At 33.8% G+C, this 12228-nt stretch overlaps 1 pseudogene; it reads right to left on the reverse strand.

The window, feature by feature from the left end:
* Window positions 1-9042: 9042 nt before the first annotated feature.
* Window positions 9043-9778, reverse strand: LOC121392672 (annotated as a pseudogene).
* Window positions 9779-12228: the final 2450 nt, after the last annotated feature.

Consider the following 12228-nt stretch of genomic DNA (forward strand, 5'->3'; position numbering starts at 1 on the left):
CGTTTTCCTCGACTTATTAGAAACATTTGATTCATTGAAAGAGTTTTTAGTTGAAGCTTTAAATTGGGCAGGGCTAGCGAGTTCCATGTGTGATTTTGGTCCACTATAGCTATTATAATATGGCTGCTCTTATTAATGCTCAAATATTTGGGTACCAAAATGATTTCACTCCAGAGTGTGAAAATGTGGCTAGCGGACACTTCAGCAGTTTCTTAATGGTAATTTTAGAAGGACTATGTGCATGGGGGAATTGCTCTATTGTAGGCCTTTAAATCTACATTCAATTAGGTACTGAATGAAGATGGGACAGATATTACCTAGGAAGTGATCGTTGGAAAGTAGCTATTGGGCTCTCACAATCTTTACATTCATTATTATTACACCTTTTCTCCTCTCTGGTCAGCCACAACCCATTGAACACAGCCAATTTATTTATATTTCATTATTATAATAGATTTTTTCTAAACTTTTTTTGGAGCTGTCATTCTGATAATTTAGAATATGATGGAAGAGGAACAAGAAAAAAATTAGACGGTAATTATTTTAATCAAAAATGGGTGTGGTCTATCATTACAGTTTTGTATAGGAAATCAAGGAAAAAGGAGGCAGAGTCAGAAAAAGTTCCACCACAATCTGACAATTTTCAAAAAGTACATGTTCCTTTTATTAATAATAAGGATAATAAGTAATTGTAGATTACGTAACCAACCTAAGAGACTCCGCCCACCTGGTACTGGTCTTAATGATCCAAACTTGGAGTAAGTCATTGTCAAGAAGTCAAATTTTAACCCTTTGCTATAGAGAGCTAGATGTTCGCAGGTTTTTTGAGTCAGGAAATACTCCTGTATCCAGTGATCTTGGTTTCCATGACTACAATGTAGCTCCACACGTTCCTAGCCAACAACCTCTCCAATTCAAAAAGAAGATGGGATATCCCAAGTAAGACTATGACATCATCATTACATTTTATGACATCACTGAAATACAGTTACGTCAGCTATCTTTAGTAAGCGCTGACAATGATGACTTTTTACCATCAAGTAGTACATCTGCTTTACAAGGAAAATATCTTAGTATTACTGCTATATTAAAGTAAGAAGGAATTTTGTCTTTTTGTGTTCTACTCTCTCTCTCTCTCTCTTTTCTTCCCTCCCCCCCCCCTCTCTCTCGCTCTGTCTAGTTACATCAAATTATGGCGTCGATATGCTGAAGAAGAGAGCACAAAAACTCCAAGAGCTTCTCAATTAAACTATATTTTTGATAGATCAGAAAGGACTCGTTCTAAAGGCGTGAATACCAAGTATTGTTGTCATAGTAACCACACATTATCTATTATGTATCTAGAACACGCAGTGAATATGATGAGTATCGTGAGAGACATCGATTCTTTGATAGTGTCTTATTTTTGTATGCCACCTGAGCATAAATTACGACGATTTGTACTTGGATCCTCACAGCTCAAGCCGAGTATATGATGTCATAATGATGTAATTATGATTAATTTTTGTGTAGAACCCCAAAATATGTTTAATTGAGCTAAAATCAGGACAAATATTGACTCTGTTTAAAGCAAGATTTTAGTTTTATATTTAAGTAAGAAATAATAAATTGTTTATTTATCTGTTTGTCTGTTTATATCTTTGTCTGTTTGTTTATTTGTTTTGTTTGTTTGTTTATTTGTCTGTTTATCTGGTTGTCTATCTATTTTGTTTGTCTCGTTATCTGTTTATTTGTTTATTTATCTGTTTGTCTGTTTATATCTTGTCTGTTTGTTTATTGTTTTGTTTGTTTGTCTATCTATATGTTGTCTCTTATCTGTTTGTTTGTATGTAGGTGGATTATCAGTCAGATGCCATACTTTTACTTGGGTCCATGTACTTTGGTCTAGTTTTTATCATTTTGTTCAATTTGCAGAACTTTTAATTTATGCAGACAAATCTCAACACTATTATCTCATTGTATGTGTGTGTGTGTATTTTTATCATAGTTACTCCTGGTCTTTTGTAGATCCCAGAGATAATCTATCTTGTGTTAATGTTAAGTTGGTTAATACTTCGTATCTTATCAAAGGGGTTGTTCCTTAATCCCCATGCAGCAATTAATAGTGTCTGGGATATATTGGATTGGATTTTTGTGATTGTAAGTTTGACTGTTATGTGTCCATTTAATACTCTATGTGTCTATTTATTAATTCATATATATCAGGTCATGTATCCATTAAATATTCAAAACATCCATTTAATGCTTTATATGTCCATTCACTAATTGTGTGTCTATTGTATATTTATCCATTATGTAATATCATATATCCATTCTCTAGGACAGCGCTCTTTTATTGATATTATTGCCGCTGTGGTATTCTCCAATTGATAGTGTTCGACTAATCATTTATATACCGTCCTTACCTAAATGGGTGTGGTATATGATGATTATCAGATCACTCCGCCCACTTCATATTATATCCATACTTCGGTCATTACGAGCTGTGGTTCGTGAGCTGCTTGAAGGGTGGAGAAATTTACTTAAAGCAGGTGTTGTCATGTTTGGGTTTGTCTTCATGTTTGCTAGTCTTGGAGTGCAAGTAAGATTACCCATAATAAGTATTGTTATAAGTAATTGTAGTTATTTGCTGGTACTGAGATAAATCCACTTGCGTTCTGTAATGATCCTAATATAACAATGAAGCTGATTGTATTGGTGAGTTTGAGGTGAAGTTAAGAATCTCACGAGAGTTCCTTCCTGATACTAATATTCAAATGTAATATTGGTACCACGAGTTTGGTAAGGATGTATCCACTCTCCTTGTTACCTTGTCTGATATTAGGTTTCCATATGCTCGTGATTTTCCATTCAATAATGTATTTAATGCATTTGTGACATTGTTTGAACTACTGACTTTAGAAGGATGGCCTGAAGTCCGAGAACTATTTACTGATAAATCCAATCCAGGTGCTGATAGAGCAAATTTAGTATGTTAAACTCTCGTTGCCATAGTAACCAATATATTCTCTCTTATATAGTATATGGCATTCTATATGCACATCTATGTGTTTTTTGCAGTTAATTTGGGTCTCCAGCTGTTCCTTGGTATCGTTATTAATAACTTTAATGAACATAAACCAGGTCATAGTTTTCTGTTATCAGTTGATCAAAATAGATGGGTGGAGCTAATGCAGCGTATATCATTACAACGACCTTATAAATTACCACAGGAACCTCGTAAGTGTGCATCTATTCAAGCACTATGCATCCATTAATATTTTATGACTTTGTATGTTGTCATCCATTTATACAATATGTATCCATCAATTATATTATGCATCCATTTAGGTGACAATTATGTCAGAATGTGGTTATACAAAAAGTTAACTCATCATCGTTATCGTGTTATTCCAACAATAATTATCATATTGTCAGCCCTGACTTTAATAGTACCAGTTAAGTATTATATAGTAAAGTCACATGACTATCACATGACTTTTTTAATTAGTGGAGGATTGAATTGTTGACTCTGGAAGGAGCAAATGTTTTAGTGTCTTTATCAGTTATCTTTAATTTTTATACGATACTTGAAGTGAGCATCCATTATATCATTCATTCATCCATTATACTATCCATCTGTCCATTGTAATACCTATTTGTCCATCAATTATTATTTTTCTACTATATCTAGATGTGTCTTAAACTGTTGGCATTTGGTCCTGGATATTTTCACAGTTGGCGCAATTTTTTTGATTGTTGCTTAGCAATAGTTACTATGGGTTACTACGTATTTGTCATAATCTTTTTCGTTATGAAAACTGAGTCTGTTTCTGTTAAATGTAAGACAATAATTAATGGGTGTGGTTTTATCTCCGTTTCTCAGTTATCATACATGGCATTGGTCCTTGGCTATACTCAAATGTATCACTATTCTTATAAAATATGTAAGTAATTTACTATTATTGATATATATGATATAATATTTACTATATATAGAGCGCTATGCTTAATCTCCTGATCACTGTCGGTAGTACTATCCTTCGTAGCATACCTCATATACAAGTGTTAATAATGATTGTGATTTGCTATTCTCTTCTGGGTGTGGTTCTTTATAGTAATATCAGAACTGGAGAGGCTATTGATTATAGGTAGATTTTATCTCATCCTGCGTTACGTCTCTCTCTCTCTCTGTCTCTCTCTCTCTCTCACACACACACACACAGTCTTGTTAATTTTAAAGGTTCTGGTCAAGCTATTTCAGCATTATGGAGAACTATAACTGGTGAAGATTGGTACCAGATCATGTGGGATGTTGCTGTGAGTCATGTGACAATCATGTGATTACCACAATCATGATGTGTGTATCACTTTTAGGTTAGTGAACCGTATTGTCAAGAGTCTTTAAAGAACTGTGGTGACAGAATAGGATCTGTGTTTTATTTTGGATCATTTATTTTCATTGTATCATTTGTTTTTTGTTAAATATTTTTATTGGTAAGTAAAATATACATGTTATTATAGATGTAGATCTCTATCTCATATATAGCTGTTTTACTGGAGAATTTTTCTATCTTTTACAATGATGATGATACTAATCTTTCTCTTTCTGTTATAAAAGATTACAAACATAAATGGCATCATTTTGATACAAATGCTAAAGTCAGTTTTTCTTATGATCATATCAATATATTAATATATTATACATTCTAGGGTCATTCTTATGATCATATTAATATATTATACATTGTAGGGTCATTCTTATGATCATATTAATATATTATACATTGTAGGGTCATTCTTATGATCATATTAATATATTATACATTGTAGGGTCATTCTTATGATCATATTAATATATCAATATAATATATATCATTCTAGGGTCATATTACAGCAAGTCGTCTCAAAACTGTTGTTGAGAAGTCTTGAACTCCAAGAATTTTATAGTTATTCATTAGAAAAGCCAGGACAAAGAAGAGTAAGTGACTCATCTCTCTCTCTTTTTTTTTCACATACACACAGGAACGTATTCACGACAGCTAACTAATGATCCTTTGTTGCTATGGGAGATGGAGGAGGAGCTTCATCGTGAAGTTTCCACTGCTGTTAAGACTCCATCCACTAATAACCAGTCATCTGAAGTTCATTTCTCATTCTTTAATGTTCTCAAGTAATTAATATTTGTAGATTATAGGAGCTACCCCTTGTGTTATTTGATAGGATGTTGGCCTATCGTTGTGAAGATATTAATACTAGATTAGAATCTCATGAGTTATATACAAGAGAGGAACTGGAGACAAATATTAAAATTGATGTAAGCTCCACCCAATTTTAATTAATTAATTTACGTACCCCCATTCTTAGACAATTATAATTAACTATTGTTTATTTATATAAACAATGTCTATTATGAATGGTTAACGAAACTTTATTTACAACTTCAGTATTCATTGTTTTATAACTTAATCATTATTTTATTGAATGTATCATTACATGATAATTTGTTTTAATACAGGTTGCTGAAAAATGTATTCTAAAGTGGCTAAAAAAATGTGTCAAGCCTTTAGTTGATTGGCAAAGAGAGCAATCAGTGAGTTAAACCCTTTAATATTAGATAATTATAATGTTATTATTAGAAGCCTCAAGAACAAAATCCTGAAGAGACTAAACCACCATCTTCTCAAGCCAGTGATCGTAAACGACGTATGTTGTATTTCTAAAATGGGTGTGGTTACATTAATATCATTTTAGAATTGTACTCACTTCATAATATGCAATCTCAGTTGCTGGCCGGTCCATCCTGGGGCAAACAACCCTCACTGGATACGGAAGATGAAGAAGGATTGCCTGAAAGTCATCGTCGTTCTCGACTCTTTCAAAATCTTGCTGTTTCTGATGAGCAAGTATGAATAATTTTATGTTCATAGACAGATACCCATGTTCATAGACAGATACCCATGTTCATAGACAGATGCCCATGTTCATAGACAGATGCCCATGTTCATGGACAGGTGTCTCATGTTCATAGTATTGATTGACTCCTATTTTTAATCCTTACATGTAAATGTGATGGACTGATTCCCATGTGTATATTATAGACTGATTCTCAGTTCATGTATGAAACTATCTCATTTTTACAGGTTGATATAGTTGGGTTAGAAGAAGACTCAGTCGTTGCTAAATCATATGCTAAACTAGCACAGACTGTGAATAAAGAAATGGCAGAAACAACGTGCACGAGCTAGAGAATGGTTTCAAATGCAAGAAGAATGGATGGATAAAGTGCAAAGTGATCCAAATTATTTCGATGACCATCTTTAAGATGACAACATTCTGTAATCATTTTTACTTCCATTTTAAAGCAAAAATTCCCTGTAGAATTATTAATACAATACAGAACCCAATAAAGTACACATACTATGTGATATTAACACACAGTTATAAAATGTATCAATGTTTTCATTAAATAAGGTTATATCCATTTTTGTCAAGTCACACATATTACTATACAGGAAAGTTATGGGATGAAGAAAGGATTTGATGTGAATTCCTTAGATGCTCTAACTGTAAACTTTATTAGATCAGATCAACATCACTAATACTAATATTATGATTAGTTGCATTAAGTTATGTTGAAGTCGAGTAGGTCGTGTTTCTCTCTTGAGAGAATGTGAAAGACACAGCATCGCCTTGTTTACTTCGGATAAAATTACGGACACGAACGCCCCCTGTGTATTATACGTGGCTTGTTGTCGGTGTGGCTCAGAGCAGTTCTTTGTAGAAAGTAAGCCGCTTTAGTTAACATATTTCCTTATTATAATATTAATTTCCTTATAGAACAGTTCAGTGGTAATATTAGGCCATTATTATCACAGTTAGACTGCAATATGTCTAAATATCGTGCAGTAAGAGGTACAGGATCACTTCCAGTTCGCATTCAGTCTGTATCATCATCAACTTCAAAGAAAGACTTCTCTCCTCTTATTACAACATCTGGTTATCTCACAAAAAGATCACGAGGATTTGGTCCTCATCGTTGGCAGAAACGATGGTGGCAGCTGCTGGGAGATGGAACATTGATATATTTCCGTGGAGAAGAAAGGTTGAAAGTATTAGGTGAAATTGATATCGCACACACATGTTATGATATCAGATTAGGAGCTGATCAATGTGATATCAACTTTCCACATGCAGTATCTTCATCGTGTTGTTTTGCTGTATATATATTAAAGAGAACTTATTATTTTTATGCTCCTACATCACAAGAAGCCAAGAAATGGGTAGACTCTTTACGAGAATCTTCTTATCTTTTGAACCGTTCTCGACCACGAGAACTTAGTAGTAACCCTGCTGTACAGGTAGCTTCAGAGGTACTTAAAACCACACCTCCACCTCCCCCGTCTGTCCCCCCTCCTCCTTCTACCTATAAGCCACTCCCTCCCCTCCACCTGTACCACCACCATTATCGGAGAGTGTAGATGAAGGTGAGGATGAACCTAGTGACTTACCGGGTTTTCATAACCCGTATTATCGTAACCACAACTTATCAGTCCCCGATCTTCGTTATGATTACTACACCCCTAATTCTAGATGGATTGATGGCAGTCCCAGAATTAGACAAGCTCACTCTAGACCTTCACCCTCCCAATCATCATCCTCTCAATCTTATCGGCAACGATCACAATCTTTATTGGTAGAAAATAACGACGGACAACATTGCTCCTTTCAAGAGAGTCCAGGACAACTCCGCTCTTTTCAAGAAAGTCCAGGACAGCGTCGCTCATCTCACGACAGTCCAGGACAACATCACTCCTTCCAAGAAAGTCCAAGACAGAATTCTTCCTCTCAAGAGAGTCCAGGACAGTATCGTCTACAAAGAGACAATGCTCATTCAAGACAAAATGCTACATTACCTCATCAATATTATGATAACTTTGTTCAAAGACGTCCATCAAAAGAGAGATCTGGGCAACACTATCCATTGAAAGATATGTCAAAGAGGTCATCATTAAGCCAGTGGTATGCCAGTCATAATGATGTAAGAGATAGTAATGAAGACTGGATGTTCTCAGCAACATTGCCTTCACCAGGTAAACTATCAAAAGCAAAATGGCAGAGTGAGTTGAATACAAATTGGGCCCCAAGTTTTGAGCGATTAGAGGAGTTACAACAGCAAGAAGAGGCTATCAGAAGAGACTTAGCGAGTTAAAAAAGACTGAAAAACTAAGTTATAGTCACGCAGTACCTGTTCTGCCTATGTCCCCAACAAAAAATGACCCACCAACTTTTCCACCTCCCCTAGACCATCATTCAAATCTCTTGAGTCTGAGATACTAACTTCAACTTTACATGATATTAGTAATCCATTAGAAATCACACAGCTTCGAAAACCTCCAAAAAAAACCTCCTCGTAAATCACCCAGACCTATTAGACGTCGAAACACGCCATATATAGTTATGTATGATGACGTTGATGATCAAGAAGAATTTGACTATGATGAAAATGATGATGAAAATGTCAAGCCTGACTCACCTGAAGCTCCTCCCACTAGTACCTCTCAACAGACAAGTATGTATTGGGGAACTAGTAAGAAGTCAACTGCTATACGTGCTCATGAAGCTAACATGTGGGTTAAGAAAGAACTCAATAAAGTAAGCGTATTAGTTAAACATAATGGATATTAGTTTTTATTATAGCTAATAGAAGAGATCAAACGCTTTGGATTCCCAAACAAAGACGGCCAGATTGTTATCAGATACAAAGATCTCTTAGAAAAAACTGAAGGACATTTTGAGGCACTTTTAGGCACTTTACTGACTGCTAGGAAGCATAAAGTAAGCATAATAGGGGGTGTGGTCTAGTATTGTGACTCCTCCTTTTATTAACAGGTTATTCATTTTGAAGGTGATATTTTATTAAAAGGAGAACATGACAATGAAATGATTACTTTATTAGTGGATAGTCTCTAAGAACAATGACATCACCTAACCGCACTCACTCGAAAAGCAGTTTATCTTTTTTATATATTTTTACAAAGTTTTAAAAGAAATATGATATTGTCATAAACCCAAGGATTTTCTTACTAATCTACAGGAAATGTCATTAAATTGTTTACGATTTTCTCTCCACATTTTCTGCAAAGACAGATCATATGAATCTATTACATACATAGTTACACTTACTGAGGCATCTACATTAGCTCCACTCTCGTCATTAGGTTCTATAATAAAGAGTACATTATATCTCAATGACCACACCCATTTACCTGCTAACATGCTGACAACTGATAGTAATATTTTTTCAATGGATTGAACAGGACTCCACCTCTCAGCTGCAGTCTCATAGCCGAGGGGATCATCTCCTGGTGTATGAAGGATTGAGATACAAACACGACCATCTGGATAGACTAAAAGGGTAATAAATAGGTGGGTGTGGTCATAATGGGTGTGGTCTGTTACCATTAGGATGAAACATATCAGATACGAATTTCATTTTTGGTGGACTAAGAGGATAATCTTGAGGAAAGACCAATTCTGTAACAAAAACGCCCCTTCAAATGAACTGTCTCTGGTCCTCTAAAAAAGGCAATGATCAGGTGACTATCACATGACATAAACACATACGTAATCAATGCTTCCCATTCAAAGAAATTGTCTTCACTTTTTGGACCTGCCACAATACCTTCCGGAGGATTGAGGGTCAGTTCTAATTGAATGTAACAGTTGTCATGGCAACATAAGACACCAGAATACCCTTGTATTCTTGCAACAACCTCTTCAAAGCACTCCCAGCCATCTTTGTAAATCACACCGCATAGTATACGGAACGTTCGTTATTTTGACTGAATTACATTTCTGTAGAAATTTCAGAATGTTTCCGTTTACCTCCGTCCACGTAGTGCAGACAACTAGTGTTATGCACAGTATTAGGGAATTGTCAAATTTAGTTATCAAGTTTGTATTGCATTTATTTTTGGAATAGTACATATAAGGTACATCCATAATAGACAGGAGTCACACTGTATTCATTCAACAGTTTCTTTAAAACAGCATCCACAAACTTTTGCATCTTTTTTTTCAAGTGTTTTCTTAGCTATATTAATTTGTAATTGAGTTAGTTTTGATATAGTTACAGAAAAGAACAACAACTACTAAACTCAATTACAAATTAATATAGATAAGAAAACACTTGAAAAAAAGGTGTAAAAGTTTGTGGATATTGTTTTAAAGAAACTGTTGAATGAATGACTCCTGTCTATTATGAATGTACCTTATATGTACTATTCCAAAAATAAATGCAATACTTGATAACTACATTTGACAATTCTCTAATACTGAGGATAACATTAAATAGTATAGTTGTCTGCTTGTGTTAAATATTTGTTTTATTGTATTCATTTCATATTACTTATGTTGTCATGACAATTATTATCCTACCTATAATTTGTCCGACCGGATATAATACCGCAGAATTATTTTATCCTAGGATAAAATATTGCTGCACAATTTTGTCCTACCCGCACAAAATTTATCCTAGGACAAAAAATTTTGACTTGCAATATTTTATCCTAGGATAATAAATTGCTTTCAATATTTTATCCTAGGATAATAAATTGCAATAAATTGCTTGCAATATTTTATCCTAGGATAATAAATTGCTTGCAATATTTTTATCCTAGGATAATAAATTGCTTGCAATATTTTATCCTAGGATAATAAATTGCTTGCAATATTTTATCCTAGGATAATAAATTGCTTGCAATATTTTATCCTAGGATAATAAATTGCTTGCAATATTTTATCCTAGGATAATAAATTGCAATAAATTGCTTGCAATATTTTATCCTAGGATAATAAATTGCTTGCAATATTTTATCCTAGGATAATAAATTGCAATAAATTGCTTGCAATATTTTATCCTAGGATAATAAATTGCTTGCAATATTTTATCCTAGGATAATAAATTGCCTGCAATATTTTATCCTAGGATAATAAATTGCTTGCAATATTTTATCCTAGGATAATAAATTGCTTGCAATATTTTATCCTAGGATAATAAATTGCAATAAATTGCTTGCAATATTTTATCCTAGGATAATAAATTGCTTGCAATATTTTATCCTAGGATAATAAATTGCTTGCAATATTTTATCCTAGGATAATAAATTGCAATAAATTGCTTGCAATATTTTATCCTAGGATAATAAATTGCTTGCAATATTTTATCCTAGGATAATAAATTGCAATAAATTGCTTGCAATATTTTATCCTAGGATAATAAATTGCTTGCAATATTTTATCCTAAGATCTATAAAAATATAACTTGTTATATTTCATTCTATACTAATAATATTCAAGGTTAACATTAATTTTCATTTTACTGTAATAAACTTTTGAATTATACAGAAATTTTATCACAGTTGTCACATAACCAAATGGAAGATCTCTTTTTAATGACCTCTTCTGAGACTTGCACACAAACATCAATATGGGTGAAGAGTTTCGAGGTGGAGAGGGTAAAGAGTGTGGTAATATAGGAGAAAATACAGGTGGTGGTGATATACAGATAGGAAAGTAAATAGGTGATTGAAAGTTGCAATTTACTGTGAAAGTATTATTTTGACAAAACTCTGAAGATAAAAGAGAGTCTTGAACATCCAAATGATTATTTAGGCCTAATGATGACAGAGATTTAGAAGAATTGTCACAGTCAAATGACGTTGGAACACTTGAATGATTTAATGATGAAGTATGGGAATTATTGTCTAAGTGAAATGGTGATGGAGGTATATCTGAGTGATCATTAGGATTGAAAGGTGATAGGAGATTGCTAGAATTTGGTGACTTTGGAGGTGTACGATAGACTTTCAAATGGGCAACATGGATTCGTTTAATAGTTTTACCACTCTCTACACTTTTGAGTGAAAAAAAACCTTTGCCAACATCTTTTATAACTTCATATGGTCCTAGCCACTTGTGATCCATACAACCTCCCTTCCTCTTTTTGCGTAAGAAATCTTTTTTCAGAACTTTGACTCCAACTCCAAACTTTGGTGGAATTGAATGTTTTCGATCATATTGCTTTTTGTCTTTGCTGTGCTACTTCTATATTTTTTCTTGCATTCTCAAGCAAGGCTTTTCTTTGAATAGTTAGAGTATCAACATTGACTATAACATCCTCCTAGGACCAAAAATTGCGTAGGATAAAATACTGCGTGACAATGTAAATATCATTATGTCCCTTTT

This window comes from Gigantopelta aegis, unplaced genomic scaffold (assembly GCF_016097555.1).
Source record: "Gigantopelta aegis isolate Gae_Host unplaced genomic scaffold, Gae_host_genome ctg4266_pilon_pilon, whole genome shotgun sequence".
NCBI lineage: Eukaryota > Metazoa > Mollusca > Gastropoda > Neomphalida > Peltospiridae > Gigantopelta > Gigantopelta aegis.